Below are 26072 nucleotides of genomic sequence, written 5' to 3'. Positions count from 1 at the left end.
TTAGTACTAGGCGATCGAACAGTATTGGGGCGGGGGTGGGGGCAGTGAGGGGAGACAGCAATGAGACCTGAGATATTGTTTTGCCTCTGTCAGTAATTACCGTGAAAGTTTCTTAACCACCTAGGCCTGGTAAAGGAAATGGGCTAATGAAGACAATACATAGAGACCCTAAGCCCAGGGCTGCCAGAGATACTTCAGGCTGCTGAATGAGCATGGTACAGACTCCTGAAGCCTCCCTCAATTTCACTCTAAATTTAGGAGTAAAAGCTAGAATCATTTAAACGCTACTTTCAAGTGAAAACAAACCATATCCCCTAAGAAACAGCACATATTTTAAAGATAAAACAGAAGAGTCCAATGAAACATTTCTTGTTCCCAGTGGCTACCTCAGGCCTTGACAGGGCTCCAAGTGCCCCTGCGGTTATGCACTTACTGTCCCTTGTGGCTAAAAGATTTCTGTGGAAAAATTGAAGAAACACTGCTCTAAGCAACTGAAATAATTTACCTACAAGCCTTTTTACTGTAGTATAAATTGTGTAAACATTAGGGACATAAAATTCATAGAGTCCAAAATTTAATACTATGAAAAGAAGAGACCAACCCAGGGATTCTTAGAGGAGCTAGAACTGCTGACAAAACTAGAGATTTTAGGGGGATTACTCAGAAACCTATTTGCCCTGTCAACAGCAAATAGTTATTGCCAAGCAGAAAGTGATTCCTGCCTCAGCATTTCTCAAAACACAGACCAAGGGCTTCCCTGGTGGCTCAGTGGTTGAGAGTTCGCCTGCCGATGCAGGGGACATGGGTTCGTGCCCCGGTCCGGGAAGATCCCACATGCTGCGGAGCAGCTAGGCCTGTGAGCCATGGCCACTGAGCCTGCGGGTCCGGAGCCTGTGCTCCGCAACAGGAGAGGCCACAACAATGAGAGGCCTGCGTACTGAAAAAAAAAAAAAAAAAAAGACCAAGACTTCTTCTGAAGAACACAAAAAGAAAATTAATAACTGGTCTTCATTAAAATCAGGAACTTCTATTCACAATAAAACACCACTGAAAATAAAAAAGCCCAGTCAGATATTTGGAATACATATCACCATCTGACAAAGTACTCCCCCAAACTACTTAAGAACTCCTTCAAATCAATAATAAACACAACCAAATAAACAATGGGCAAAAGACTCAGGAAGGCACTTCTCAAAAGACAACATCCACATGACTGATAAGCATATGAAAAGATACTGAACATCATTGTTCATCACTAAAATCAAATTAAAACCACAATAGGGGACGGGAACCAAGATGGCGGAGTAGAAGGACGTGCTCTCACTCCCTCTTGTGAGAACACCAGAATCACAACTAGCTGCTGGACAGTCATCGACAGGAAGACACTGGAACTCACCAAAAAAGATACCCCATATCCAAAGACAAGGGAGCAGCCACAATGAGATGGCAGGAGGGGCACAATCACAGTAAAATCAAATCCCATAACTGCTGGGTGGGTGACTCACAGACTGGAGAACACTTATACCACAGAAGTCCACCCACTGGAGTGAAGGTTCTGAGCCCCACGTCAGGCTTCGCAACCTGGGGGTCCAGCAATGGGAGGAGGAATTCCTAGAGAATCAGACTTTGAAGGCTAGTGGGATTTGATTGCAGGACTTCGACAGGACTGGGGGAAACAGAGACTCCACTCATGGAGGACACACACAAAGTAGTGTGCGCATAAGGACCCAGGAGAAGGAAAAGTGACCCCAGGGGAGACTGAAGCAGACCTACCTGATAGTGTTAGAGGGTCACCTGCAGAAGCAGGGGGTGGCTGTGGCTCACCATGGGGACAAGGACACTGGTAGCAGAAGTTCTGGGAAGTACTCCTTGGCACGAGTCCTCCCAGAGTCTGTCATTAGCCCCACCAAAGAGCCCAGGAAGGCTGCAGTGTTGGGTTCCCTTAGGCCAAACAACCAACAGGGAGGGAACCCAGCCCCACCCATCAGCAGTCAAGCGGATTAAAGTTTTACTGAGCTCTGCCCACCAGAGCAACAGTCAGCTCTATCCACCACCAGTCCCTCCCATCAAGAAACTTACACAAGCCACACAGATAGCCTCATCCACCAGAGGGCAGACAGCAGAAGCAAGAAGAACTACAATCCTGCAGCCTGCGGAACAGAAACCACATTCACAGAAAGATAGACAAGATGAAAAGGCAGAGGGCTATGTACCAGATGAAGGAACAAGATAAAACCCCAGAAAAACAACTAAATGAAGTGGAGATAGGCAACCTTCCAGAAAAACAATTTAGAATAATGATAGTGAAGACGATCCAGGACCTCGGAAAAAGAGTGGAGGCAAAGATGGAGAAGATGCAAGAAACATTTAACAAAGACCTAGATGAATTAAAGAAGAAACAAACAGAGATGAACAATACAATAACTGAAATGAAAACTACACTAGAAGGAATCAATAGCAGAATAACTGAGGCAGAAGAACGGATAAGTGACCTGGAAGACAGAATGGTGGAATTCACTGCTGTGGAACAGAATAAAAAATAAAGAATGAAAAGAAATGAAGACAGCCTAAGAGACCTCTGGGACAACATTAAATGCAACAACATTGGCATTATAGGGGTCCCAGAAGGAAAACAGAGAGCGAAAGGACGAGAGAAAATATTTGAAGAGATTATAGTTGAAAACTTTACTAGTATGGGAAAGGAAACAGCCACCAAAGTCCAGGAAGCGCAGAGATTCCCATACAGGATAAACCCAAGGAGAAACACGCCAAGACACATAGTGATCAAATTGGCAAAAATTAAAGACAAAGAAAAATTACTGAAAGCAGCAATGGAAAAATGACAAATAACATACAAGGGAACTCCCATAAGGTTAACAGCTGATTTCTCAGCAGACACACTACAAGCCAGGAGGGAGTGGATTGATATACTTAAAGTGATGAAAGGAAAGAACCTACAACCAAGATTACTCTACCCGGCAAGGACCTCATTCAGATTCGATGGAGAAATCAAGAGCTCTACAGAGAAGCAAAAGCTAAGAGAATTCAGTGCCACCAAACCAGCTCTACAAGAAATGCTAAAGGAACTTCTCTAAGTGAGAAACACAAGAGAAGAAAAGGACTTACAAAAACAAACCCAAAACGATTAAGAAAATGGTAATAGGAACATACATACCGATAATTACCTTAAACGTGAATGGATTAAATGCTCCAACCAAAAGACACAGGCTCGCTGAATGGATACAAAAGCAAGACCAATATATATGCTGTCTACAAGAGACCCACTTCAGACCTAGGGACACATACAGACTGAAAGTGAGGGCATGGAAAAAGATATTCCATGCAAATGGAAATCAAAAGAAAACTGCAGTAGCAATACTCATATCAGATAAAGTAGACTTTAAAATAAAGAATGTTACAACAGACAAGGAAGGACACTACATAATGATCAAGGGATCAATCCAAGAAGATATAACAATTATAAATATATATGCACCCAACACAGGAGCACCTCAATACATAAGACAACTGCTAACAGCTATAAAAGAGGAAATCGACAGTAACACAATAATAGTGGGGGATTTTAACACCTCACTTACACTAATGGACAGATCACCCAAAATGAAAATAATTAAGGAAACAGAAGCTTTAAATTACACAATAGACCAGCTAGATTTAATTGATATTTATAGGACATTCCACCCAAAAACAGCAGATTACACTTTCTTCTCAAGTGTGCACGGAACATTCTTCAGGATAGATCACATCGTGGGTCACAAACCAAGCCTCAGTAAAGTTAAGAAAGCTGAAATCATGTCAAGCATCTTTTCTGACCACAATGCTATGAGATTAGAAATCAATTACAGGGGAAAAAACGTAAAAAGCAACAAACACATGGAGGCTAAACAATACGTTACTAAATAACCAAGAGATCACTGAAGAAATCAAAAAATACCTAGAGAAAAATGACAATGAATACATGATGATCCAAAACCTATCGGATGCAGCAAAAGCAGTTGTAAGAGGGAAGTTTATAGCTATACAAGCCTACCTCAAGAAAAAACAAACATCTCAAATAAACAATCTAACCTTACACCTAAAGGAACCAGAGAAAGAAGAACAAACAAAACCCAAAGTAAGCAGAAGGAAAGAAATCATAAAGATCAGAGCAGAAATAAATGAAACAGAAACAAAGAAAACAATAGCAAATATCAATAAAACTAAAAGCTGGTTCCTTGAGAAGATACACAAAATTGATAAACCATTAGCCATACTCATCAAGAAAACAGGGAGAGGACTCAAATCCATAAAATAAGAAATGAAAAAGGAGAAATTACAACAGACACTGCAGAAATACAAAGCATCCTAAGAGACTACTACAAGCAACTCCATGCCAATAAAATGGACAACCTGGAAGAAATGGACAAACTCTTAGAAAGGTATAACCTTCCAAGACTGAACCAGAAAGTAATAGTAAATATAAACAGACCAATCACAAGTAATGAAATTGAAACTGTGATTAAAAATCTTCCAATGAACAAAAGTCCAGGACCAGATTGCTTCACAGGTGAATTCTATCAAATTTTTAGAGAAGAGCTAACACCATCCTTCTCAAACTCTTCCAAAAAACTGCAGAGGAAAGAACACTCCCAAACTCATTCTCTGAGGCCACCATCACCCTGATACCAAAAACCAGACAAAGATCCTACAAAAAAAGAAAACTACAGACCAATATCACTGATGAATATAGATGCAAAAATCCTCAACAAAATACTAGCAAACAGAATCCTACAACACATGAAAAGGATCATACACCATGATCAAGTGGGATTTTTCCCAGGGATGCAAGGATTCTTCAATATACAAAAATCAATCAATGGGATACACCATATAACAAACAGAAGAATAAAAACCATATGATCATCTCAACAGATGGAGAAAAAGCTTTTGACAAAATTCAACACCCAATTATGATAAAAAACTCTCCAGAAAGTGGGCACAGAGGGAAACTACCTCAACGTAATAAAGGTAGTATACGACAAACCCACAGCAAACATCATTCTCAATGGTGAAAAACTGGAAGCATTTCCTCTAAGATCAGGAGCAAGACAAGGATGTCCACTCTCGCCACTATCATTCAACATAGTTTTGGAAGTCCTAGCCACGGCAATCAGAGAAGAAAAAGAAATAAAAGGAATACAAATTGGAAAAGAAGAAGTAAAGCTGTCACTGTTTACAGATGACATGATACTATACATAGAGAATCCTAAAGATGCCACCAGGAAACTACTAGAGCTAATCTTTGAATGTGGTAAACTTGCAGGATACAAAATTAATGCACAGAAATCTCTTGCATTCCTATAAACTAATGATGAAAAATGTGAAAGAGAAATTAAGGAAACACTCCCATTTGCCATTGCAACAAAAAGAATAAGATACCTAGGAATAAACCTACCAAGGGAGACAAAAGACCTGTATGCAGAAAACTATAAGACAGTAATGAAAGAAATTAAAGATGATACCAACAGATGGAGAGATATTCCATGTTCTTGGATTGGAAGAATCAATATTGTGAAAATGACTATACTACCCAAAGCAATCTACAGATTCAATGCAATCCCTATCAAATTACCAATGGCATTTTTTACAGAACTAGAACAAAAAATCTTAAAATTTGTATGGAGACACAAAGAACCCAAATAGCAAAGCAGTCTTGAGGAAACAAAAGGAGCTGAAGGAATCAGACTCCCTGACTTCAGACTATACTACAAAGCTACAGTAATCAAGACAATATGGTACTGGCACAAAAACAGTAACACAGATCAATGGAACAAGATAGAAAGCCCAGAGATAAACCGAGGTACCTATCGTTAACTAATCTACGACAAAGGAGGCAAGGATATACAATGGAGAAAAGACAGTCTCTTCAATAAGTGGTGCTGGTTAAACTGGACAGCTACATTTAATAGAATGAAATTAGAACACTCCCTAACACCATACACAAAAATAAATTCAAAATGGATTAGAGACCTAAATGTAAGACCAGACACTGTAAAAGTCTTAGAGGAAAACATAGGAAGAACACTCTTTGACATAAATCACAGCAAGATCCTTTTTGACCCACCTCCTAGAGTAATGGAAATAAAAACAAAAATAAACAAATGGGACCCAATGAAACTTAAAAGCTTTTGCACAGCAAAGGAAACCATGAGCAAGATGAAAAGACAACCCTCAGAATGAGAGAATATATTCGCAAACGAATCAACGGACAAAGGATTAATCTCCAAAATATATAAACAGCTCATGCAGCTCCATATTAAAAAAACAACCCAATCCAAAAATGGGCACAAGACCTAAAGAGACATTTCTCCAAAGCAGACATACAGATGGCCAAGAAGCACATCAAAAGCTGCTCAACATCACTAATTATTAGAGAAATGCAAATCGAAACTACAATGAGGTATCACCTCACACCAGTTAGAATGGGCATTGTCAGAAAATGTACAAACAACAAATGCTGGAGAGGGTGTGGAGAAAAGGGAACCCTCTTGCACTGTTGGTGGGAATGTAAATTGATACAGCCAGTATGGAGAACAGTATGGGCGTTCCTTAAAAAACTAAAAATAGGTCGAAGCAGCCTTTACCATTGAGCCAACCCTTGGAAGAGTCTCCCAGACCCAGCGCCAACATCAGGTGAATGAAAAATAAACGTATGTGTTTTAAAGATTAAAAAAAAAAAACTAAAAATAGAATTACCATATGATCCAGCAATCCCACTACTGGGCATATACCCAGAGAAAACCATAATTCAAAAAGACACATGCACCCCAATGTTCATTACAGCACTATTTTCAATAGCCAGGTCATGGAAGCAACCTAAATGCCCACTGACAGACGAATGGATAAAGAAGATGTGGTACATATATACAATGGAATATTATTCAGCCATAAAAAGGAACGAAATTGGGTCATTTGTTGAGACGTGGATGGATCTAGAGACTGTCATACAGAGTGAAGTAAGTCAGAAAGAAAAAAACAAATATCGTATATTAAGGCATGTATGTGGAAACTAGAAAAATGGTACAGATGAACCAGTATGCAGGGCAGAAGTTGAGACACAGATGTAGAGAACAAATGTACGGACACCAAGGGGGGAAAGCCATGCGGGGGTGGGGATGGTGGTGTGATGAATTGGGCGATTGGGATTGACATGTATACACTGATGTGTATAAAATTGATGAGTAATAAGAACCTGCTGTATATAAAAAAAAATTGAATTAAACTAAAAAATTAAAAAAAAAGAAAAAACTAACCACAATAGGGTACCACTTCATACCACCAGACTGGCTAAAATTAAAAAGCCCAACAATACCCAGTTTTGGTGAGAACATGGAGGAACCAGACCTTTCATAGGCTACTGATGTGTGTATAAAGTGGTATAACCACTCTAGAAAAACTGCTTGACATTACCTAGTAAATGTCTATTAGACATTAGACTGTTTAAAATGCACATTCCTAGGCTCCATCTTAAATCTAGTCCATCGAAAATACTGGGAGTGTTAAATGCAGCAAAGTTGTTTCTTTAAAAAAAAAGGAAATTTTAAAAAATATTGAGAATGGAGGCTGAGAGTCTCCATTTTACAAAAACGACTCCAGTTTTTTCTATATATTTATGCTCAAGAATTCTACTTTAGACCATATTTAGAGACAGTCCATTCTCTTTTTCCAATTAATTTGCACATTACATTTTATGACTAAAAATTTCTATTAAAATACTTGAAAACCTCGGTAACAGTCAGGATTGAACTTCTGAATAGGATATTTTCTTAAACTATCCAGAATATATAGATGACAAGTCATTATGTTCCATCCTCCCGCAGGGGGAAAAAAAACAGTAAAAGATAATACAAAAGCATTTTTCACCTGCTTCCTCATCACAACCCTACAGTGTATTAATCAAGTGTATTAATCAAATGCTTTAATTTTTTTAAAAAATTTATTTATTTTTGGCTGCATCAGGTCTTCATTGCTGCGCGCGGGCTTTTCTCTAGTTGTGGTGAGCAGGGGCTACTCTTCGTTGCGGTGCACGGGCTTCTCTTGTTGTGAAGCACGGGCTCTAGGTGTGAGGGCTTCAGTAGTTGTGGCACGTGGGCTCAGTAGTTGTGGCGCACTGGCTTAGTTGCTCCGCAGCATGTGGGATCTTCCCGGGGCTCGAACCCGTGTCCCCTGCATTGGCAGGCGGATTCTTAACCACTACGCCACCAGGGAAGTCCCAAATGCTTTAACTTTTAATTGCAAGTAAAGAAAGACAGTGGCATGCCAGGAACAGCAATTATTTAACGAAATGTACAATGCTGTCAAGGTTCTTTCTACTATATAACCTGAAGACAAGTTTATTATATATCGAAGGAAATTTAAGTAAAGTATAAAATTATACAGCACTATTGAAATGAACTAAGAATTGGATCTTGGCTAGAGGCTAAAAATATTGGTTTTCAATACAAGTTCTGTCATTCATCAGTTAGTTTTCTTCAAGGCAGTCACTGGGTTTCTAAGGTTCTACATCCATCAGTAAAGTAAAATTAACATCATTTCAGAGCAACATTAAGACTATTTGTTATTGTAAAACATATACAACATTTGCAATGAAATTTAACCTTAAGTGTTTTGAGTAGTCCTACTTACAAGGCAAAAAAATGAAACTTTAGCTTGAAATTTTAAAAACCAGAATTTAAATATTGTCATTGAAAGTACTTAAAAGTATTTATGGATGATTTTTTTCTTCAATGTCACATCTAGCAATATGTCTTAAATAAAAATTCAGAATATCAAAATCAAAATACCAAAAAGCTTTTCAAGTGCACATTTGCAATTAATAAAAATTTCCTGAAAAAACCCTAGAAGTCTGATATAAGAGAATGGTTTGTTAAATTGTGGTTTATGCCTTTAGACTACAATGTAGTCATTTAAAATTGTTTTCAAAGAATTTTTATGGATGTGAAATGTAATATATAAAAAATCAGGATACAAAACATTCACAATATGTAACTAAATAAAAAAGAAACAATCATGCATTAAAATTAAAAAATAGGGGCTTCCCTGGTGGCGCAGTGGTTGAGAGTCCGCCTGCCGATGCAGGGGACACGGGTTCGTGCCCCGGTCCGGGAAGATCCACATGCCGTGGAGCGGCTGGGCCTGAGAGCCATGGCTGCTGAGCCTGTGCGTCCGGAGCCTGTGCTCCGCAACAGGAGAGGCCACAACAGTGAGAGGCCTGTGTACCGCAAAAAATAAATAAAAATAAACACTATAAAGTGTTACCTTTTTTTTTTTTTTTTGGTTTTACAGATTTATTTTCAAAGGGCAAAAAACACTTAAGATAATTTAAGTACAAGTCTAAACAGAGTTACTCTGTCAGTCAGCAATGATGCAGAAATGCGTTCTCACTTTCAGACACTCGCCAGCATCTTCTGAGTCTTCTCTCAGTGAAGAAAAAGGGTCTGATATTTTATTCATATACCTCCTCCTTATCTGCAATGTAATCTACAATTTCTTGTGAGCACATTAACTTCCCCACATCTAGATCAGGAATTTCAAACCCAAATTTGTCTTCCATGGTCATGATAATCTCCACTTGGTCCAAACTGTCTAAGCCCAGGTCCTTCATAAAATGGGAATTTACTAAGAGCTTTTCTGGGTCAGTCTTGTCATAGAGTTTCAAGACCTAAAGAACATGGTCCTTGATTCCCTCTAATGTCAAAGGGGGTGCGTCCCTATACTGGTGGCACAGCTGTGTAACTTCGCCTGGAACCTGTGCAAGTACAAAAGCTGGCTGTGGAGCCCCCAGGCCTCGTCCGGGCCCCCGAGGGGAACAGGGTGGTGCTGAGCGGCAGGGCCGCGGCCAGCGTGGGGAGCCTGGGCAGCGGCGCAAAGGCCGCAGGCAGTCGAAGGACACAGGCGCAAAGGACACAAGCCGCCATGGCTACGCCGACCCAGGATGCACGGCGCTAAAGTGTTACCTCTTGATGGTCAAACTACTTCATGTTCTTCTATATACCTCTGTTCATTCAAACTCTTCTAAAGTAAACAGGCATAATTTATTATAATTAAAATTAACATGTAAAAACATTTCATATCAACCTCTGTTGTATGTTTAAAATCAGGTAATCAATATTTCTGCATTTCTACTATTATCTTAATTAAAAAATCTACTAAACTCCTACTTAAAAGAGCACAGAAGGGATCCCCTGGCAGTCCAGTGGCTAGGACTCTGGTGCTTTCACTGCTGTGACCCGGGTTCAATTCCTGGTGGGGGAACTAAGATTCCACAAGCTGTGCAGTGGCCAAAAAAATAAAAAATAAAGAGCATAGGAGTCAAGTTGTACAGGTCTCACCAGCCAAAAATGAAACCATGAATCACGATAATTAACTACAATGTGTGTTTAAATTCACTAAGTTCATGAAGAATAAAAGGTATCACCATTATGCAATATCTAACAGATGTAGGACAGTTACTAACATCACAAAAAGAGAAAATCAGGGATTACGCATCTCCTAATAAAATTATACAATACTATTATGTAGTCTTGAAAAAGAAAACGAAACTTTATGTCCTGTATAGCACCAACAGAATCAATTAGTATGTCTTTACCACTTCAATCTGACTTCCACTAAAGGTAATTAGAATTATGTAATTAATAAAGCTGACTTTAGAAGATACAAATAAAAATTGTGAGCTTACAGAAACTATGCCCTCTTTTGAATTTTTTGTGGGACACCTATAAAAACTGGTTGTAAAATAGGCCACAAAGAAAACCTTACTTAATTCTAACATGTGAATATTATACTAGCCAAGTAGTCTGATTATAATAAAATGTAAATTAGAAAATATTAAACAAGTATAATAAAAAGAAACCAAATCATTTAAAAGCATGCATATGGGGATTTCCCTGGTGGCGCAGTGGTTAAGAATCCGCCTGCCAATTCAGGGGACACGGGTTCCAGCCCTGGTCCACGAGGATCCCACATGCCGCAGAGTAACAAAGCCTGTGCATCACAACTACAGAGCCTGAGCTCTAGAGCCTGCAAGCCACAACTACTGAGCCTGAGTGCCACAACTACTGAAGCCCACACGCCTAGTGCTCCACAAGAGAAGCCACCGCAATGAGAAGCCCGAGCACCACAACTAGAGAAAGCCCGCGCGCAGCAACAAAGACCCAACGCAGCCAAAAAAAGTTTTTTTTATTAAAAAAAAAAAATGCCAATACAGCTTCTCACTGCTAGAAACAGTAAGTGAACAGATTAAATGCACGGTTTTCTCATAAGCCCACCTCTCCTCTTTTCACTCAATTACCTATTGATTCAAAAAGCATTTCTAGAGCAAATGACATGTACAGCACAAGAGTATGATCCAAATAGTTCCTTTAGGCTGAGAGCTCACAATCAGATGTGAGGAGACATGTACTCAGAAAACTAGGTAATATACTGAAGGAGGGGAATAAATGCAGTTTTATCAGAGTTTTGTGATTCTTTTTTTTTTTTAACCAAAGTTTCATCATACCTAAGTGATTACTGAACCGAATCTTGAAAGAATAGAGAGGTATCATGACTCTGAATAGGAAACTCAAGGTTAAGATAATCTGAGCATTTGGGGAAAGAGGCGGCAAGAGGCACAAAAAACAGCTCTAGGTAGAGGAACACAGAGAGAACAGCAAACTTCTGTGACAAGAAGACACAGCCAAAAGAACACTGCTTGTTCTATTTCCCCTCTAAAAAGTCAAACTGAGGATCAAAAAAGGGGATAGACCATCACAATGGGATTTCCCTGGCGGTCCAGTGGTTAAGACTCCGCCCTTCCAATATGCAGTGGGTGGGGGTTGGATCCCTGGTCGGGGAACTAAGATCCCACTTGCCGCACAGTGGGGCCAAAACAACAACAAACAAACAAACATGGCTGCTGGTTGGAACGATGGGAACAAAGGTATTATATAAAGCGGAGGATGTCTTATGTTTCCATGCTAACTTGTTTTGCAATTCCCAACATTATAATCAACTCTGGATAGACAGAATATTTATGGATTTCAACACAGTAGCCAAGCAAGCAGGAACAGCATGGTTCTACAAGTTTGCTGAGAATTCAAACTGCTCTATGTCAGTCCCTTGGGCAAGTCATTTAACCTCCCAGGCATTTGTAAAACCTGGGTTTTCTCACAAGACTATGGTGATGGATAATTGATGAATGTGCATGAAAGACATTCTGATTTAATTGTTCTAGAATGGGCTTCCACGTACCAGTTGTTTTTTATAACTTTCCCAGATGTCTCACTATGTTTGAGAACCACTGCACCTTAGCAGACTGACTAGAGCACAATATATGCTTTTTAAACTCTGTTAAAATCATTAAAAATATAATACTAATACAGTCTGTTTCAATTTATGTTCTTTAATTACATATGAGGCTAAATACACCTTAAGATAGTTGCCTTTAAAAAAATATTTTAAAAAATGGTCAACCCAGAGGATAAACAATGAGTTAAGTGATGGATAATAAGACAATGTTCCTTCAGTATCTGTATCTAGCCATGCTGGAAATCTGTGGATGGTCCCATAAACCTATACATTTTCTTTTTTATTTTTTTTAAACCAACTATAAGTTGCATCCTTGAGACTTGAGAGGAAAATATTATTGGGGGGGAGATTATTATTATTTTATCAGGAAAGCAATATATACTTATTTAAATGGTTCAAACAGTACACCAAGCATACAAATTTGAAACTGTTGTCTACAACTGTTAACAGCCTGTATAGTATCCTTCTAGACTTTATTTATATACAAATGTACATATGTATATACTTTATAAAAACATAAATGCGGGGCTTCCCTGGTGGCGCAGTGGTTAAGAATCTGCCTGCTAATGCAGGGGACACGGGTTCGAGCCCTGGTCTGGGAGGATCCCACATGCCGTGGAGCAACTAGGCCCGTGAGCCACAACTACTGAGCCTGTGCGTCTGGAGACTGCTCCGCAACAAGAGAGGCCGCAATAGTGAGAGGCCCATGCACCGCGATGAAGAGTGGCCCCCACTTGGCACAACTAGAGAAAGCCCTCGCACAGAAACGAAAACTCAACACAGCAAAAATAAATTAATTAATGAACTCCTACCCCCAACATCTTCTTTAAAAAAAAAAAAGAAAAAAACCCATAAATTCAACGATACTATAGATATTATTTACCACTTAGTTTTTTCACTTAATAGAAAAGCCAAGGCACTGTTCAATGCCTATAAATATGGATTGGCCATATTCTTTTTAATAGCTATCTAATATTCCATTATAAAAATAATGATTTCCTCAATCTTCTCTTTTTAGGCATTTATGTTATTCCTGTTATTTTTTAAAATTACAAATAATATTTAGTAGGTATCTTTGTATTTACATGTTTACACAAGTGTACAAGCATACTGAACAATGAATTCCTAGCTCAAATTGTTTGACATATTGGTGGGGAATACAAAAAACAGAAAATAAGACTTATGTTAAAATTCATTACAGAAATTAATCTCATCCTGAAGCACTGAGTATAAATTGGAATTGGAATGGTATTTTTGCCTGCCTGAGAGGAAAATACTCTTGATGTCCCAATCAAAAGTGCTATCTTTGTCCTCTCTGCCCCTTATAGCTCATACCAAACTTGAGTATTTTTCACATTCTATCTCACACTATAGTTATGTATGTAATACATTATTCTATTTCTTTAGGTGACTGAAATCTACATGGTGGCAGGGACCATGCCTCTGTACCTATTTAACCTTTGGCTCTAACCAGAGGTGAAACAAGGTGAACACTGAGAAACATTTTCTCAACTGATTGAATGTATAAGTATACCTTGAGAAATACAGTGATGTAAGTAATTACAAACAGCTCACCGGGGCTAGTTCTATTTAAAAAACAAAACAAAACAAAACAAAACCCTTCAAACTAACAATAAATATTTGACCAAATTAAACAAATTGACTTTAAAACATTGAGAGGTTTCCAAAACACTGAAAACCAGATGTATCATCTTTACCAAGTGTAGTACTTCTGATGGAAGGCACTAAACACAGAGATCTGAGGTCTATGCTTCTCTTTACCCCCATCCACCACAGGCTGAACAACACAAGAGTTCCAGCATATTCTATGTCAGTTATATCATTTATGACTTACTAAAATTGACAGGACAATTTCTAGAGTAATAAAGTCATTCAATATTAACACCTAATGATGCCTCTGTTCTTTTCCCAGTTGCTTCTCTGCTGAGGCATGGATAAGGGGCATTCATTTCTTGAAATGCTTTACTGAGTATCAATTAAGGGCCAGACATGGCAACAGGCAATGGAAACATAAAATAAGTAACAAATGGCCCTAGAGCATGCAGCCTAGAAACGGAGACAGACAACTGATTATTTCAATAAGTTAAAGTCTGAGTAGAGACTTTTAACACTTGTGCTCAATTTGCTCCATCTCTGTTCCCACACATTAAATGGCTTTCTCCAAATTCCTCCGTACCTAACCAAATCCTATCTCAAAGCTCAGCTGCCGTTTCTCCTTCACTGGTAGTCTTCCCAGGCAACACAGCCCAAGGAGCTTTCCTCATTTTGGACACATGGTTAAGAGCAACAGCCCTGTGTTCAGCAGGGAAATAGGCTGTTACATAACCTCACTAAGACTCATTTCTTCAATGGTAAAATTGGGATAATAAACGTACCTACAGTTAAATGTTTGTGAAAATCAAACGAAATAATGAATATAAAGCCCTTAGCATAGCGCTGGCACATTCTGAGCCCTCAACAAACGGTAGGTAGTATCTATACCACTCATTTAACAATCTATGAATGCTCTCTTGTAAAATCCCTCTGGTTACTGATATTTTTAAACTGTTGCAACTTTTTGTTACCATCTCTTGTATCTTTATAGCTCAATAAGTAGATGTGGATTATATATCTGTAGTACTGAAAGAAACCTGTAAAATCAGTAGCTTTCAAATTTTTTTGGCCACAACCCACAGTAATAAATACATAATACACTATACACAAACACATATGTGTAACTGAAACAAAGGTCATGATCGTTCACCCTTATTACTTCCAAATTCACTCTAATAATGTTAGTCTCGTTCAACAAATCAAACCAAACAAAACCACACCCAAACTGGTCAAGACCTACTAAACTGATTTCACAACACTTTGGTCATAACTGAAAACTTGGAAAATTCTCTATAAACACTTATAAATGAACATACAGATAAAATATTATGAGACACTCCAGACAAACAAAAACAAACAAAACACAAAGTGAAAAGGTCTTGGATATTTGTCGGTTAAATTTTGAGTGCTTTTTTTTTTAAATCACACTTTTTTTTTAAGTCTTTATTGAATTTGTTACAATACTGCTTCTGTTTTATTATATTTTGGTTTTTTGGCTGCAAGGCATATAGGATCTTAGCTCCCCCGCCAAGGAGCAAACCTGTACCCCGTGCATTGGAGGCGAAGTCTTAACCACTGGATTGCCAGCTAAGTCCCTAAATCACACTTCTAAATCATTACCAAACTGTTAAATACCAACTCTTCTCCTGCCATTCACAAATTAGGGACCTCTGTTTGTTATATGTTGACAGAAATTTGACAACATTTTATTAACTAGGATCTCTGGAAGTAACCTACCTTCCCTTAGAACACAAGCTATGCCAACTAAGCTCTTCAGGAATCTGTCCAAAATATAAGCACTCACATGCATTCATAAAATTTCTTGCTCTAGAAGCTTCTACTTCATCCTTGGCTTAAAAAAGAAAACTGTCATATAGAGAACAAAGTAGTGGTTACCAGTGGGGAAAGGGAAGGGGGAAGGGCAACATACGGGTAGGAGATTAAGAGGCACAAACTATTATTTATAAAGTAGGCTACAAGGACATATTGAACAACACAGGGAATATAGCCAACATTTTATAACTATAAATGGAGCACAACCTTTAAAAATTGTGACTCATTATCTTGTACACCTGAACATGTATCATACATCAACTATTCTTCAATTTAAAAAAATAAATGAAAAAGGAAAAAAGAAAATTGTCAGCATCGACAGATGAATGGATAAAGAAGATGTGGTACATATATACAATGGAATATTACTCAGCCATAAAAAGGAATGAAATTGGGTCATTTGTAGAGACGTGGATGGATCCACAGACTTTCATACAGTGTGAAGTCAGAAAGAAAAACAAATATCATATATTAATGCATATACGTGGAACCTAGAAAAATGGTACAGATGAACCGCTTTGGAGGGCAGAAATAAGAGACACAGATGTAGAGAACAAACATATGGACACCAAGGGCAGAAAGTGGCGGGGAGGGGGTGGAGGGGGTGGGTTGAATTGGGAGATTGGGATTGACATATATACATTAATATGTATAAAATGGATAACTAATAAAGACCTGCTGTATAAAAAATAAATTAAATTAAAAAAAAAAGAAAAAGAAAATCGTCAGAAAATGAAATGAAACACCCACACATAACAGTCCAAAGATTACTAACACATTCTATTTAGACTGCCTACCATTAGAAGATTATAAAGCATATTTTGAAATAGAAACAAAGGAAACAACAGCAAAGATCAATAAAACTAAAAGCTGGTTCTTTGAGAAGATAAAAAAATTGATAAACCATTAGGCAGACTCATCAAGAGGGAGGGGACATAAATAAATAAAATTAGAAATGAAAAAGGAGAAGTTACAACAAACACCACAGAAATACAAAGCATCCTAAGAGACTACTACAAGCAACTCTATGCCAATAAAATGGACAACCTGGAAGAAATGGACAAATTCTTAGAAAGGTAAAACCTTCCAAGACTGAACCAGGAAGAAATAGAAAATATGAACAGACCAATCACAAGTAATGAAATTGAAACTGTGATTAAAAATCTTCCAACACACAAAAATCCAGGACCAGATTGCTTCACAGGTGAATTCTACCAAACATTTAGAGAAGAGCTAACACCCATCCTTCTCAAACTCTTCCAAAAATTGCAGAGGAAGGAACACTCCCAAACTCATTCTATGAGGCCACCATCACCCTGATACCAAAAACCAGACAAAGATACTACAAAAAAAGAAAATTACAGACCAATATCACTGATGAATATAGATGCAAAAATCCTCAACAAAATACTAGCAAACAGAATCCAACAACACATTAAAAGGATCATACACCATGATCAAGTGGGATTTATCCCAGGGATGCAAGGATTCTTCAATATATGCAAATCAATCAATGAGATACACCATATTAACAAATTGAAGAATAAAAGCCATGTGATCATCTCAATAGATGCAAAAAAGCTTTTGACAAAATTAAACACCCATTTATGATAAACACTCTCCAGAAAGTGGGCACAGAGGGAAACTACCTCAACATAATAAAGGCCATATACGACAAACCCACAGCAAACATCATTCTCAATGGTGAAAAACTGGAAGCATTTCCTCTAAGATCAGGAGCAAGACAAGGATGTCCACTCTCGCCACTATCATTCAACATAGTTTTGGAAGTCCTAGCCACGGCAATCAGAGAAGAAAAAGAAATAAAAGGAATACAAATTGGAAAAGAAGAAGTAAAACTGTCACTGTTTGCAGATGACATGATACTATACATAGAGAATCCGAAAGATGCCACCAGAAAACTACTAGAGCTAATCAATGCATCTGGTAAAGTTGCAGGATACAAAATTAATGCACAGAAATCTCTTGCATTCCTATACACTAATGATGAAAAATCTGAAAGAAACCTACCAAGGGAGACAAGAGACCTGTATGCAGAAAACTATAAGACACTGATGAAGGAAATCAAAGGGGACACAAACAGATGGAAAGATATACCACTTTCTTGGATTGGAAGAATCAATATTGTGAAAATGACTATACTACCCAAAGCAATCTACAGATTCAGTGCAATCCCTATCAAACTACCAATGGCATTTTTCACAGAACTAGAACAAAAAATTTGACAATTCGTATGGAAACACAAAAGACTCCGAATAGCCAAAGCAATCCTGAGAAAGAAAAACAGAGCTGGAGGAATCAGGCTCCCTGACTTCAGACTATACTACAAAGCTACAGTAATCAAGACACTATGGTGGTGGCACAAAAACAGAAATATAAATCAATGGAACAGGACAGAAAGCCCAGAGATAAACCCACGCACCTAAGGTCAACTAATCTATGACAAAGGAGGCAAGGATATACAATGGAGGAAAGAAAGTCTCTTCAATAAGCAGTGCTGGGAAAACTGGACAGCTACATGTAAAAGAATGAAATTAGAACACTCCCTAGCCCCATACACAAAAATAAACTCAAAATGGATTAGAGACCTAAATGTCAGACTGGACACTATAAAACTCTTAGAGGAAAACACAGGAAGAACACTTTTTGACATAAATCACAGCAAGATCTTTTTTGACCCACCTCCTAGAGTAATGGAAATGAAAACAATAATAAACAAATGGGACATAATGAAACTTAAAAGCTTTTGCAAAGCAAAGGAAACTACAAACAAGATGAAAAGACAACCCTTAGAATGGGAGAAAATATTTGCAAACAAAGCAATGGAAAAAGGATTAATCTCTAAAATATATAAACAGCTCCTGCAGCTCAATATTAAAAAAACAAACAACCCAATCAAAAAATGGGCACAAGACCTAAATAGACATTTCTCCAAAGCAGACATACAGATAGCCAAGAAGCATGTGAAAAGCTGGTCAACGTCACTAATTATTACAGAAATACAAATCAAAACTACAATGAGGTATCACCTCACACCAGTTAGGATGGGCATTGTCAGAAAATCTACAAACAACAAATGCTGGAGAGGGTGTGGAGAAAAGGGAACCCTCTTGCACTGTTGGTGGGAATGTAAATTGATACAGCCAGTATGGAGAACAGTATGGAGGTTCCTTAAAAAAGTAAAAATAGAATTACCATATGACCCAGCAATCCCACTACTGGGCATATACCCAGAGAAAACCATAATTTAAAAAGACACATGCACCCCAATGTTCTTTGCAGCACTATTTACAATAGCCAGGTCATGGAAGCAACCTAAATGCCCATCGACAGATGAATGGATAAAGAAGATGTGGTACATATATACAATGGAATATTACTCAGCCATAAAAAGGAACGAAATTGGGTCATTTGTAGAGATGTGGATGGATCTAGAGACTGTCATACAGAGTGAAGTAAGTCAGAAAGGGAAAAACAAATATCGTATATTAATGCATATATGTGGAACCTAGAAAAATGGTACAGATGTACTGGTTTGCAGGGCAGAAATAGAGACACAGACGTAGAGAATAAACGTATGGACACCAACGGGGGGAAGTGGCCGGGGGGGTGGGGGTGGGGGTGTGATGAATTGGGTGATTGGGATTGACATGTATACACTGATGTGTATAAAATGGATAACTAATAACAACCTGCTGTATAAAAAAATAAATTTAAAAAGTCTATGTGTTGGAAAAAAAGATTATAAAGCATTTTTAATAATATTTTAAGCAACCTCCAACTTACTTGAACTAAAATACTACTCTCAAACTCATTTCACAGCTGCAATGGTGTTAAGTTTTTTCTTAGAAAGGGAAAAAGCCTTTATTATATTTTTTAACTCTAAAATTTAGGGTCTGAGTGCTATGAATAAATCCAAATTAGCATAAAAATGTAATGACCACTACTAAAATTTTATGGTTCGTCTATCAGAAAATTGTAGTAATGATACTCTACATTTTTAAACACTAAATATTTAACAATAACAATGACAGATTTATTTTTAAATGAAAATTTCAAACTCCCTGATGCAACCCAAATAATCTGCTCTTTTCTCTAATTAACTTTGTTAAACCCCACTCCCCATACCCTCTCTCTTTGGGTTATGAAACACACCATTCTCTTCCTCAACCAAGTTGCTCCTTCCCTCTTCTTTGGTTAAATATACACTTTCTTTTGAACCCAGTATTAAAACAGATCTCACCCCAAATTCGTTTTCTCCATTTTGACTGTAAAAGTAACAATTCATCAGAAACTGCATAATGCTTTAGTTTATAAGGAACAAAAAAGTCAATTCTAATATTACTGAGTACCTATGAATGTATATACTGCTGCACTAAATGCTGTGGGTGCAGGGAAGGAGAAGTAAATATGGAAGACTCTGACCCCAAGAAAGCTCACAGTAGAGAGAAGATAGGTACACAAAGAATACAAAAGCATGAATAAGGGATCAAGAAAGTGCACTAAAAGGGAAGAAATGCTAAGCACAGGCCGAATATGGAAGTAGGCAACGTCAGGATTCCAAATGGGAATATTTATAGTATGTGCTGCTTTTAACATTCCAGTGGCCAGTATCAATGAATACAGAGGATTTTTGTTGTTTTTTTGCTTGCTGTTGCTTTTTTTACAATGTCTCAGCTTGCTTTTCACACAGTACAAATGAGATGTTGGTCTAAATTCTCTACAAACGTTAGAGGAAACACATATTTGAATTTTATATTAAAAAATGTGGGAGGTGGGGAGGGAGATTCACTAGAAATGAGTCTCACTTAATAGATAAATAAAGATAACTCCCAGGTTCTACAATGAGAGCAACTAGTTTAGAAGTTGTGTACTTATTTACTAATAAAGGTCCCTTAAAAAACATTAGTGATTTGCCTCTGTTTCACTTCAATTAAGAACACACACTTCAAAGACAATTTGATTTTATAAACACTTCATCAAGAAATTGTTTTTAAGTAATACATTCAGATCTCAAAAGAAAAACACATGGTACTGTTTTACTGTTTTCTAACTGCCTTTGTCAGTGCCTCAATCTATGGCATTAAAACATACCAGTCAGATTGAGAATTTTTTTTAAGTAATGCGCTTAGCATTCATATTTCCTTCCCCCAAATTTCTTGATGGAGTTACGTCTTGCTTGCTCTGTCCTAAATGAACAAAAATGTGCACTAAGAGAAAAAGAACACGCTGGAACTTCCCTGGAGGGCGGAATTCTTTCACTGACATATCCCAAGTGACACAAACAGTGCCCATCCCATACAAGGCACTCACAAAATAATTTGTTCAAAGAAGACTCCTGTCTCTACTACTTTGCATCAAGCTATGTATTAACCTATGAACCTCAGTGTCTTCATTTTTAAAATAGAGATAATTCAAGGGAGTCCTCGTTATCCCAGGATTGATTCTATGTTTCCAAAGTTAAGAGGGGAAGAAAAAGATGTCAAAATATGAAAATATTAATTAATGAGCTATTTCTTTTATCTCTGTCCATGAGGTCTGTTTATAGTGAACCTTAGACAAAACAATGCAAATGAAATGGAAACTCAGGAGTAAAATTACAAATTCTGCAAAGAAGCCAACTCCATGAGGTTGATCAAAGTAATAGTGTTACTCTTTTAGGTTTGATAATGATATTGGTACTGACTTTTTGTTTAATTCCTTTTCCCTTAAAGATATATACTGGAAATATTTATGAATGAAGAATATGCTTCGAAAAAAAATGGTTGAAGGGGTTGGTGGTAGGAGACACCTAATTGGCCATGAATTGGTAACTGTTGAACATGGGTGATGGGTACACCCAGGTTCATTATATTATTCTTTCCTCTCCTGTATATGTTTGACATTTTCCATAATAAAAAAATATTTAAAGCAAAGAAAAAAAGTTAGAAAACTATTCACATCAGAATCACACATATAGTCAATGACAAATGAGACTCAGGCAGAAATAGCCAGTTAACTAGTAAAGAGAAAACTGACAAGGTGTTTTAAAAGAAAGAGAACGAGACATCCCTGGAAAATGGGAAGAGCCTCAAATATTTAAAAAAATATATGTTTGACATTGCTATGAAAAATCAAACGTGTGTATGTGTAGGGGCAGGGGGTATATGAGAACTCTGTACTTTTTGCTCAATTTTGCTCTGAACCTAAACCTACTCTAAAAAATAGTATGTTAGTTAAAAAAAAAACAAACAGAAAAAAGAGTGAAAGATAACTTACTGTGCTGTTATACAACTTTATCAGAAAATTTGTCTCTCCAAAATCAATCAATTCATGCATTTTGTTTTTTCCTATGGAAAATCAACTTTCTCCCTACAAAATTTTGGGTCCTGTTTTGAGTGTGGCCACTTAAATAACAGAGACAAACCTTTTCTACTACTTTCTCCAACTGGCTCTCACTGATGAATGTGGCAATTTGTCAAGATTTTGAGATTCTTTTACAAATAAAAAGCTTATCTTTATTGTGTACTTCACAATTTCAATACTCAAATATTACTCTATTAAGTACATCATGTTAATAGACAATATTAACACTGAGATTTAGTTGTTAGCATTTTCTTCTTTCTTCTCTAACATAGAAATGATATGGATTTGGGTGCTCCTGTGGTCACATATTGCTCTCCACAAAGGAGGTTAGTGTATTTGATAATGTATATTTTGACTAAACAAGTTTACAGTGGTTGTATAATCTAATTAAATACATTATGTGGTTTAATCCAAGTCCTATCAACTAAGGCCACATAATATTCTTAATAATAATTAAACAAGGGAGCTACAGTTTAATTAGCAAATTAATCATTAGCAAATGATTCCTCAGTATAACACAATCATTTCATTATACATTATAATACAATCATTTCATTCACAGCAGAAAATATAACATTTTCACTGAAACAAAGCATCTAAATTTGCTTCATAATAATCCAAACTCACACACTTCACTAAAATCAAAATTCTGCTTTAAAAAAAAAAACACAAAAGAAAGAAATGATCTAATTTTGTGTTTAAGATTTTGCTTTTATGAAACAATTCGCTGCTAAGTTTTAGGTTTGAAAAACCAAGCGTAGTCTACACTCCCACTCTCCAAAAGAGGACTCTAAAGCTAAGAGAGGTTAAGCAAGATCAAGATGATAAGAGTGGCAACACCAGGTACAGATAAACTTCTTCTGACTAGACCTCACTGCCTCTCATGAAAGGCCCAGAAGGACAAGGGAGAAAAAGCGAGCTTCAAGATTACCTTTCTTCAACTCCTTTCATTCTCTACAGGGGCCATACCAGTTACTTACAGATGCCTTTCACTCAGGGTCCAAGAGCTGTCTTAACTGCTGTTTTTCAAAGACCATTTAGTTTGTGCCTCTCTTCTCTAATTTGTTTCCTTGCTTCTTAAAAACTAGTTTCGTGACGTATGATGTCACACAATCTCACTTCAACAGGCAGTACTAATACTTTAAGCTCTCTGTACAAGAGAGCTTGTATTATATCACAGGGCCAATTTTTAAAGTACACAGAAATAACCTTTCTTCACAGAGATCTGCTAAACAGACCTGCAAGTCTTGAGATAGATTAAAAGATAAGTATAACCATCAAAATGAGATAAAAAGTTAAAAAAAAAAGGGGGGGGGTTCCTTGAATATCTCCTAAACCAGAACTCTACCCAGTCCTGTGACACCCAGATTAGGGATGTATACTTCTGGTCGGGGATCCAGTCCCAGTGTCTCTGAACAGCATTTACACTCTGGTCTTCTTTAGGAATGCACTGGATCTGTGCAACTATTTCCAGTAGTTTACAAACTTATCAAACAGTCCTTGGAGAAAGATACACACTGGCTTATTTGAGGCTCTACAGGATAAAAAATAAAATCATAAAATACCAGAGCAGGAGTGTTTCTCAGGAATTATTTACTCCAACTCCCTCATTTCTCTCACAAGTATACTGAAACACATGATTAAAGTAACTTGCCCACAGTCACAGAGCTAGTGGGAGAAATTAGATTTTATTTTCATTACTACTTTCCATTCTTCTACAAAGCACTAAGTATTATCACTACTAAGGTAACTGAGAGCTATCATCACATGTTTTGGCATCATTTAGATGTAAACTTGTGCAACACACACAAGGCTTAAAAACAACAAGCACAACTATAAACAGGTCACCTTAGCATGACTTAGGAGAAAAAATACACCCAAGATCACAACATGTCCCACCAAGTTCAAAATGTCTCATGGCGTAATCCCAAGAATCAGCTTGCAGCATTTAACCACCGTTCCAAAATAAAATTCTATCTGATAGCATTTCTTGCTGGTTACTTAGATATAAATGGTTTGACGTTCGTAGGTTATAAAGCTGTGTAACTGCAATATTGCCCTAAACACCAAGGACTGTCTCCACTGTATTTTTAGCCCTTTCTAGGTACAGATACTTATACCTAAAAGCCAAAAATAATAAATAAACCTACAGGTGTTCATTTGCCAAGCTTAGTTACAATAAAAATGTCAGAAAACAGTGCTTAACTATGCCTGTGTAGATTCTTCATTAATAAATCTAAACCATATATGCATTCACACACTGGTTTATTTATATACTGTGCATCTAAAAGGAGCTGTTTGAGTCCCCCAAAAAGGTTATTTCCTGAAAAATCTAATCTCGGTGATTAAAATGAGGAATTACTGGAACTGACAAAGTAACTTTATTTTTACTGTGCCCAAGTAACACAAAAACCTAGGAGGCTCACTTGAAAAAACTGTGAATTTTAATAATTTATAAAACATTCTTCTGTTTTAACCAAAAGTGGTTCTTCTCCCTGTTGCACTTCTTTTTTCCCAAGTCTCCTATGGAGTCTAACACCACAAACTTCTTCAAGCTCTAATCGAGAGGGGAGCTGTTAACCTTGACATAAATATGGTCACTCTTTGAAAAGGGCAAATTAAGCATTTGAGTTTTGCTCTTTAATTAAAAAGGTAATTAGTGCTACCACCAGCGACAACTGGAGATGAGAAATTTGTTAGAGGCTCCCTAATAATTGGCAGATAAGAATCATCCTGTGAGGAAATGTAGAAAAGACGACTGCATTACAAAACCCTGAGTCATCATCCAGTTCACTCAGCAGATTTGGGTAAACATTAGATAAGTGATTTATGTCTTGTGTGTTCAGCCACCCATACCGACATGCATGAACATACAATGTTACCAGATTTTATGTATAGCCAACCAAACAAGATACAGCAAAATTCTCTTTTAAAAAAGTTCTTCTGACACAGTGAAGATGCCCATCTAGCAAATATGTCTCTAACCTTTCCCCCAACTGTACTCGGTTTCCCCTAATTTCAGTGGCACTGTAGTTTGCAGCCAGTTTATACCAAAAAAAAAAAAGGTAACAAAAGAAGAATAGAACAACTGAGATTGATTTAGGTAATCTATATTCATCTGAGCAGCTCAAAAATTAACACCAGCCCGATACTAATAACGCCCAGGACAACTTGACAGCTTCCTTCTCTATTTTCCTTAGTATGGCACATTTCCAAAGGAAATGTCATAAAAGGAGCAACATACACCTTCCCGAGGTTGTAAGACTCAACATTCTCAACATTAACGTCTAGTACACAGCCCAAGAATGCGCTGAGGGCTGATTTTAAAACAGTCTTTTCACTCAAACCCACAAAGACTGAGAAGGCCCAAAAAAAGCAGAACCTAGAAGTTCCCTACGGCCTCCTTCCCATTCAGAAAGTTACTAGACGCGAACTGAGGGATAGGAAGAGGCAGGGACCGTAAGATAAGAAAAAACTGGAGTCAACACCAGGAAAAGTCGAGTTGTTCGCCCAAAGACGAATCCTCTCTGCTCCCTCCCGCCACCGGCAAAGGTCCAAGGAGGACCCCTGGGGGACCGCTCCTCTCTTTCCCTGCGGGTCCAGTGCCCTCACGCTCCCCCGGGCCCCGAATGTCGGAAGACAACAACCCGAAACCTTGGGGAGAAGCAGCTGCGAAGGACATAGAGGGCTGGTGAGAACCAGGGAGATCCCGTAAGAAAGTGGCAGGGAGGAAGCTTGAGTTCTTCCCAGGCTTCGGTCGCGACCCTGGGATTACTGCACAGAAACGATCCGCCCGAACCGGGGCAGAGTTGAGGGTCCAGCGGTCCGGTGCGGACAAAGAGCCTCCCCCCCCCACCCCCCGCGGACGCCTTCACACCCGAGCCTTTGCCTCCGGCCCATCCTGCAGGCCCCGG

The 26072-nt window shown here is 37.8% G+C and overlaps 1 protein-coding gene and 1 pseudogene across 3 annotated transcripts in view; both read right to left on the bottom strand.

The window, feature by feature from the left end:
- Window positions 1-26072, bottom strand: part of PSME4 (proteasome activator subunit 4) — a 101376-nt gene that overhangs the window by 75038 nt on the left and 266 nt on the right. The gene's annotated exons all lie outside the window — the stretch shown is intronic.
- On the bottom strand, window positions 27-26072 carry LOC149747751 (acyl carrier protein, mitochondrial pseudogene; annotated as a pseudogene).

Source organism: Delphinapterus leucas, chromosome 13 (assembly GCF_059928025.1).
Source record: "Delphinapterus leucas isolate spDelLeu-1000000601 "Yukka" chromosome 13, BTC_Dleu_Yukka2, whole genome shotgun sequence".
In the NCBI taxonomy this organism is placed as follows: Eukaryota; Metazoa; Chordata; class Mammalia; order Artiodactyla; family Monodontidae; genus Delphinapterus; species Delphinapterus leucas.
The sequence above is the reverse complement of the archived record's forward strand: the minus strand, read 5'-3'. Positions and strand labels throughout refer to the sequence as shown.